The following is a 6,213-nucleotide window of genomic DNA, read 5'->3' as shown; positions in this document are numbered from 1 at the left end:
TGAGTAAATGGAGCAAGTTCAAGAATAAATGGAGCAAAAATAAACGGAGATATCGATCGGGTCCTCTCTAGGAAAAAAAAATCTTCTCAGAATATTTCAGTGTATGCCGACTCATCTCGATCTTTTACCTAGCTGAACTGAAGTGTTTATATAAGCTTATCTTCGTCCAAAGATGCAACATCACACAACCACAACTCATACAACGTACCACCACATCTTAGACGAATCTCTAGACACTTATTTTAAAGTTTTTAGTTTCTAAGAGATTTGATAGAGAAGATCTCGATTTGTACTATTATAAAATATCTATAAATTAATTTATATTTATAATATTTCATTAATTTATAGTTATATTAATTTATGCTATAAGTAATATTTCTTATTTTATAGCGTAAATTAATATTTATTAGTTTATAAAGAGACTTGTTTCAATTGTCAAAATTTTAGAAAAATATAAATTTGAAACAATTTTATCTTAGTAGAATTAATGTTTTTGATGTTATAAATTTTATAGTTTTAGAGTTGAATTCTAATATATATATATATATATATATATATATATATATATATATATATATATTTTGATAAAAGGTTTGCAATTTTTATAAATAAGTGCCCAATGAGCTATTTCCAGATATAGGCCCATTCAAAATCCCTAAGGCCCAACCCACAAACAACAAACCATTAACAAACCAACCAAAAAACCGAAAACCGGCTCGGATTCACAAACCGAACTAAACCGGTCATGAGAAGAAACCCTAATCTTCTATCAAAGAACTTTATAGAAGCCGCCGTCCAAATCTGCAGATTCTCGCCGGAACAGGACCTCCGGCGAGCCTGGACGACGCAAGCCGAACGAGATGGTGATCCAAGATCCGTTGCCATCCCGCTACCGTAGAGCCGTATTGAGAAGGAGGAAGAGATCCGATCTTGACTTTGTCGAGGAGATCTTTGCTCGGTCATGAGAGAGAGAAACAGTAGGGAGTAGAAAAAGAGACCGTCGACGGTGGCTTAGTTTTGCCGGATCGGAGTCTACCTCCCCCATCGACAAAGATCCCGTTAAACCCATAATCTCCGGTCCCCAAATCTAACTGCTTGCCTCTTTCGTTCCTCACCGTAGATCTCCGTCTTCCACTCCGCATCGCTACAACGCCGGTAGAGCTCTTACCGTCATTGTCGAGCAGAAGCTTCTCTCCTCCACTGCTCCCTTGATTCTGGCCAGATTGATTTGCATGATAGCTGTAGCAGGTTACAGATGAAGAACCATGAGCCTCTGGGTCCTCATCGTCGCCGGAATCGACGGAGAACCCGACCGCGGCGCAAGAGATTGTGATCAGAAGAGGTAGAAAGTTTGAGAGAGAAAAATCGCCGCGAGTGAGATCCACGCGCGCGATTTCCTCTCTAACCTTTCCAAATTACAATACAGAGCTGTTCAATTGAATTTGAATTGAACAATTCAATACCCTGCGTCACAATATAGCCAAACAGGTCCATCTCAGTAGCGACCAAGTATGATGAAATAAACGTATAAACAGTCTCAGTAGTGAACAACTGAGTAAGTGAAAAAAGAGGCTAAAGACCAGAAGTGAGTGAACTAGATTCTCACAGATTTTCTTGCGATTTCTGTAGCAACAAGTGACTTCCCGGTTCCAGGAGGTCCAGTCAAAAGCATGTTTCGGAATGGAGCTCGAGTGTCCTTTGTCTTTGCTGTCGTATGAGCTAAGTTCTTTACCCTCTCCATCAAAGAAGCATCCAGTATAACAGAGTCGAGCATGTCTGAGCGGATATGAGATGATTTGTTCTTCCTGAATCCGTATCCCGAGAAAGGCCAGTTAGTCTGGACCATCGTAGACTCATGAATCATAGACACTTTCTCAGCAGGTTTACCTCCAGACAGGGCTAACTGGCCTTTCTTCTCTGAACCTTTCTTCTCTGAAATCGCTTATTGCTCTAATTCGTTCTCTTCTCTCTGTGATCTCTCTGCGATTAGAAGAGAGTGAAGAGTTTGCGAAGAAGAAGAAGACTCGCAGCATTGTTTTTTTTTTTTCCCTTTTCGTAAAACGTCGCCGTTTTAACAACGCTCTCAGTATGAATGTATCATCATCATCATTAACTATAAACTACAAGAACGATGCACAACGACGCCGTTTTGATGTTAAAAAACATCAAATACAGAGTTTATTCTCAAATTTTTGCTATGCAAAATTATATACTCTTATAAAATAGATCACTAATAATAACTAACTAATGAATAACATTTGTGACTTTTTCGCCAAATTTACAAACAACAAAAAAAAACATAAATCCAAGATAAGTCAAATTGCAATTGCAAACTTCACTTGCTTACACATTTCTATGGTTAGAACATAGAATAAGTTGACTATTTTCTCCTCGATGGATTTTATTATGAACAAGAACTAAGAGAGCTTTATATGCACATAATCAAGTGAACCAAAATTATAGGAACAATGCCGTTTCTGTCACCCAAATATAGGATTAATAAACTCTAGCTACGATGTTACATGAGATGGCCAAATTATAATAAATAATAAATTTTTAAAATTTAAAACTTAAAATAAATAATCGGTTAACATTAAACATTACTCAATCAGTAACATTAAACAAAACCCTTCCTTCAATATTTCCTGTATTTAAAATTTTAATCATGACCAATCATGCATGAATATCTATGTCGGAAAAGACGTACATATTATCTCATCTATTCGATAATTTAGGAAACAAATATATTTTCAACTAAACTTGAGTATTTTTCATATCTTGAAGATTTGAAATTGACTTCTAAACCTAACAATCTCTACAATAAATCGCTCTATATATCTTACATGATTAACATAAGAACTAGGATCGGACCCGCGGTCCACTGCGGGAGAATATTGGTTTACATACGTTGCGTTTAATATTGTGTGTGTTTTTAGTAGAACGAATCATGTAGTATACTTATAAATATTCATAATAACGAATTGTAGAGAAAATGTAAAATTGTTTATAAATATACCCATCGTATTAATTATGATTTACAAAATAGAATTTTGTGTTTTAAAATTCTAAAATTAGACGATTCATGGGAATTAGAGCAGTCAAAAACCGCGGGTCGAGCCCACATCATCTCACTATGGGGCAGATTTGGGAAAATATATTAAACCCGCAAATAAGCGGGCCACATGGATTAATTCGCAGTGGGCCATAGGTTTATTCGGTTTTCATCCGCGGGTTGGCGGATCAGCCCGCATATTAGTATTTATTGATAAAATTATAACTTATTCAACATGTGGTAATTTAAACAAACTTTTAATAGTATTTTGATTTATTTATTTATTTTAGTAGTATTTTAAATTTTGGTTACTTTAAAATTATTTAAACAAAATCCATGGACAATCCCGCAAATCCGCATACATTCGCGGGACGGATTTGTATTTCATATATGCTACATGCGGGTCGTGCGGACCGACTAACCACAAGTCAAAATATTTTTTGTCTATCGCAAAACGTACTTAACGGGACGAATCAACTCGCTTTGACAGTTCTAATGGGAATATTATTTAGTCATACAATAAAATGAAGTTTGGACATAGTAATAATAGAATATGTATCTTATTTGTTAGATGAGAGATTGAAAGATGAAGTATAATGATTAAAAATTAATTGTTATTTTCATGATTCACAAAATTTAATAAATACTTATCATCTGGTTGAATAATTATAAAATCATATTCAAGAAATCTTTATAAATTGAAAATTAAACTTCTTTGGTAAGCTATAGGTATGAAAATATCATAATTTCGATTTAATCTAATTAAATTAAAATTAGTTACATGGATTTCATATCTATTTAATTTACACGACCAAAATAAAAAATCTATTTAATTTACACGACCAAAATAAAAATATCAATTTAATTTATAAAATAGATGGGTTATTTGTGAAAATTTTTCTAGAAATCTTTAAAAGCAAGTAAAATATCTTTCAATTAATGATAATTGGCTAAAATGAGCGAAATTAATGACAAAAACGTTGATTGTTATGGAATTAGTCCCAAAAATATAAGAACAAATTTATTATACGTAATTAATGTATAATATTGTTTGGAATATGCTTTTATTATTAGTTACCATAAGTACAATCAGATTTTATTTGATTTCCATAAATATTTGATTTTATTTCGATTTTTCTTTATTAATTCGAATTTATATTCCAAAAAAATTTCAAAGATCCGATTTCAGAATTTCGGATCAATTTTCTGATTTTAACCCGACCCATTTTCATTTGTACTTCTCTTTTAATAGTATAGAGATTTTTATCCACTACGGGTCGCAGGTTCATGCGGATAAGCCCGTAGAAAGTTGCGGGTTTTCGTGTCGACCCGCCAAAAGAGAAGCTATCTTTTGAAACCTTTTGTTTTATTTAGAGGTTTTGAAAAAATATCCCTAAAAAATAATTTTCATTATATGAAAAAGAAAAGAAGTTGAAGAAATTGTAATATCAACATTCCCGATTTTTACATCACTCGTTACTATTAATTTTTTTTTTTTTTTGCAGACAAAAATCAGAAGTTAACTAAGTCGAGATTTTTAAAAAGATTGTGTAGAGATTTTTGGTAAATTGTTGAGAACATATTTGATTTCAAAATCTTTACTTAAATAGATAAGGAAAGATTTTGTATAGACTTTTGCTAAATATATGAGAAATGAATTTCATTTAAAAATCTTTACTTAAATAAAACAAATCTAAATAATTAATGCTAATGGCATGCCATTGTAAATACTTCTCAACTTCAGGATTTATTTGCTAATTATGATCCAAAAATGTATATATAGATTCGTCTACAAACATAACTCTCTTCATAATCGTACGTTTATTTTTATTTCAGTTTAAATATATCTATATATAACAATATTTGAGAAGTGTTTTTGCTGACGTGTCGGACTCTCGGCTCTTGTTGAGTCCTTGATTTTACGTAATTACTTAATTACCCTTAATGAAATCTAATTATTTTTGAAAAAATTAAATTGAATTTCGGAATTAACCAGGAAAAAATAATTTTGGAAACAATAAACATGATAATTAACCAAAAAAAAAAAAGGAACAACGAAGTACCATTTAGGAAGCTTTAATTGAATTCATCGTGTTCTTCGTCGTGTGAATATAAAAAAAAAAAATCGGAAAAGGAAAATATTTATTATAATATTGATATATTTAAGATGATAATGTCAAATATCCGAAAATTATTAATCGGAGCACTAATATAAACATAAAAGAATACTATTCTAACCTTACTCAAATTAATAAGATTTAGATATCCGAAATATATATAACAATATTTGAGAAGTGTTTTTGCTGACGTGTCGGACTCTCGGCTCTTGTTGAGTCCTTCATTTTACGTAATTACTTAATTACCCTTAATGAAATCTAATTAATTTTGAAAAAATTAAATTGAATTTCGGAATTAACCAGGAAAAAATAATATTGGAAACAATAAACATGATAATTAACCAAAAAAAAAAAGGAACAACGAAGTACCATTTAGGAAGCTTTAATTGAATTCATCGTGTCCTTCGTCGTGTGAATATAAAAAAAAAAAATCGGAAAAGGAAAATATTTATTATAATATTGATATATTTAAGATGATAATGTCAAATATCCGAAAATTATTAATCGGAGCACTAATATAAACATAAAAGAATACTATTCTAACCTTACTCAAATTAATAAGATTTAGATATCCGAAATTAATCGTAAACGGCTATTAATTGTTAAACTAATTAAAATAAAGATCAAACATACCGGAATAGATGAAATTTTTGGTATGATCGTTGTGTTCGTCGTCGTTTCAATCTAAATATTTGGAAAAAAAAACGAACAAAAAAAATAATATGTAGATCAATGAAAGAGAACCCACCAATTTAGAAACGGTTATCACGCCATCGTATTGTTTGTCGGATGATTATAAGTCTCTAATCCGGAGATTGACTTGAACCCTGACAAAAACATATATTCATAGCATAAAATCGTAAATAAAAGGTAGAAGACCACCTATTAATCGGTTGTAACCTTGTGCAAACTCGATTTAATTTTGACGAATGAAATGTTGGTGTGGTGTCAAAACTTTCTTGGGGAGACTCGAAGATGAGAGAGCTGAAGTCAGAGATAGGCAGAGAGGTTTACATGTGAATTAAGGTATGGAGTGCTAACGTG

The 6,213-nt window shown here is 31.8% G+C and overlaps 1 long non-coding RNA gene across 1 annotated transcript; it reads right to left on the bottom strand.

Annotated features, from left to right (window-relative positions):
* Nucleotides 1-579: 579 nt before the first annotated feature.
* On the bottom strand, nucleotides 580-2,257 carry LOC9322141. The gene is made up of 2 exons (XR_002333345.1): nucleotides 1,607-2,257; nucleotides 580-1,464 (listed from the first exon to the last, which is right to left on the bottom strand). It is a non-coding gene; the product is annotated as an uncharacterized LOC9322141 (long non-coding RNA).
* Between the last annotated feature and the right edge of the window lie 3,956 nt (nucleotides 2,258-6,213).

This window comes from Arabidopsis lyrata, assembly GCF_000004255.2.
Source record: "Arabidopsis lyrata subsp. lyrata unplaced genomic scaffold ARALYscaffold_3, whole genome shotgun sequence".
Lineage (NCBI taxonomy): Eukaryota > Viridiplantae > Streptophyta > Magnoliopsida > Brassicales > Brassicaceae > Arabidopsis > Arabidopsis lyrata.
This window is presented reverse-complemented; position numbering and strand designations above follow the sequence as displayed.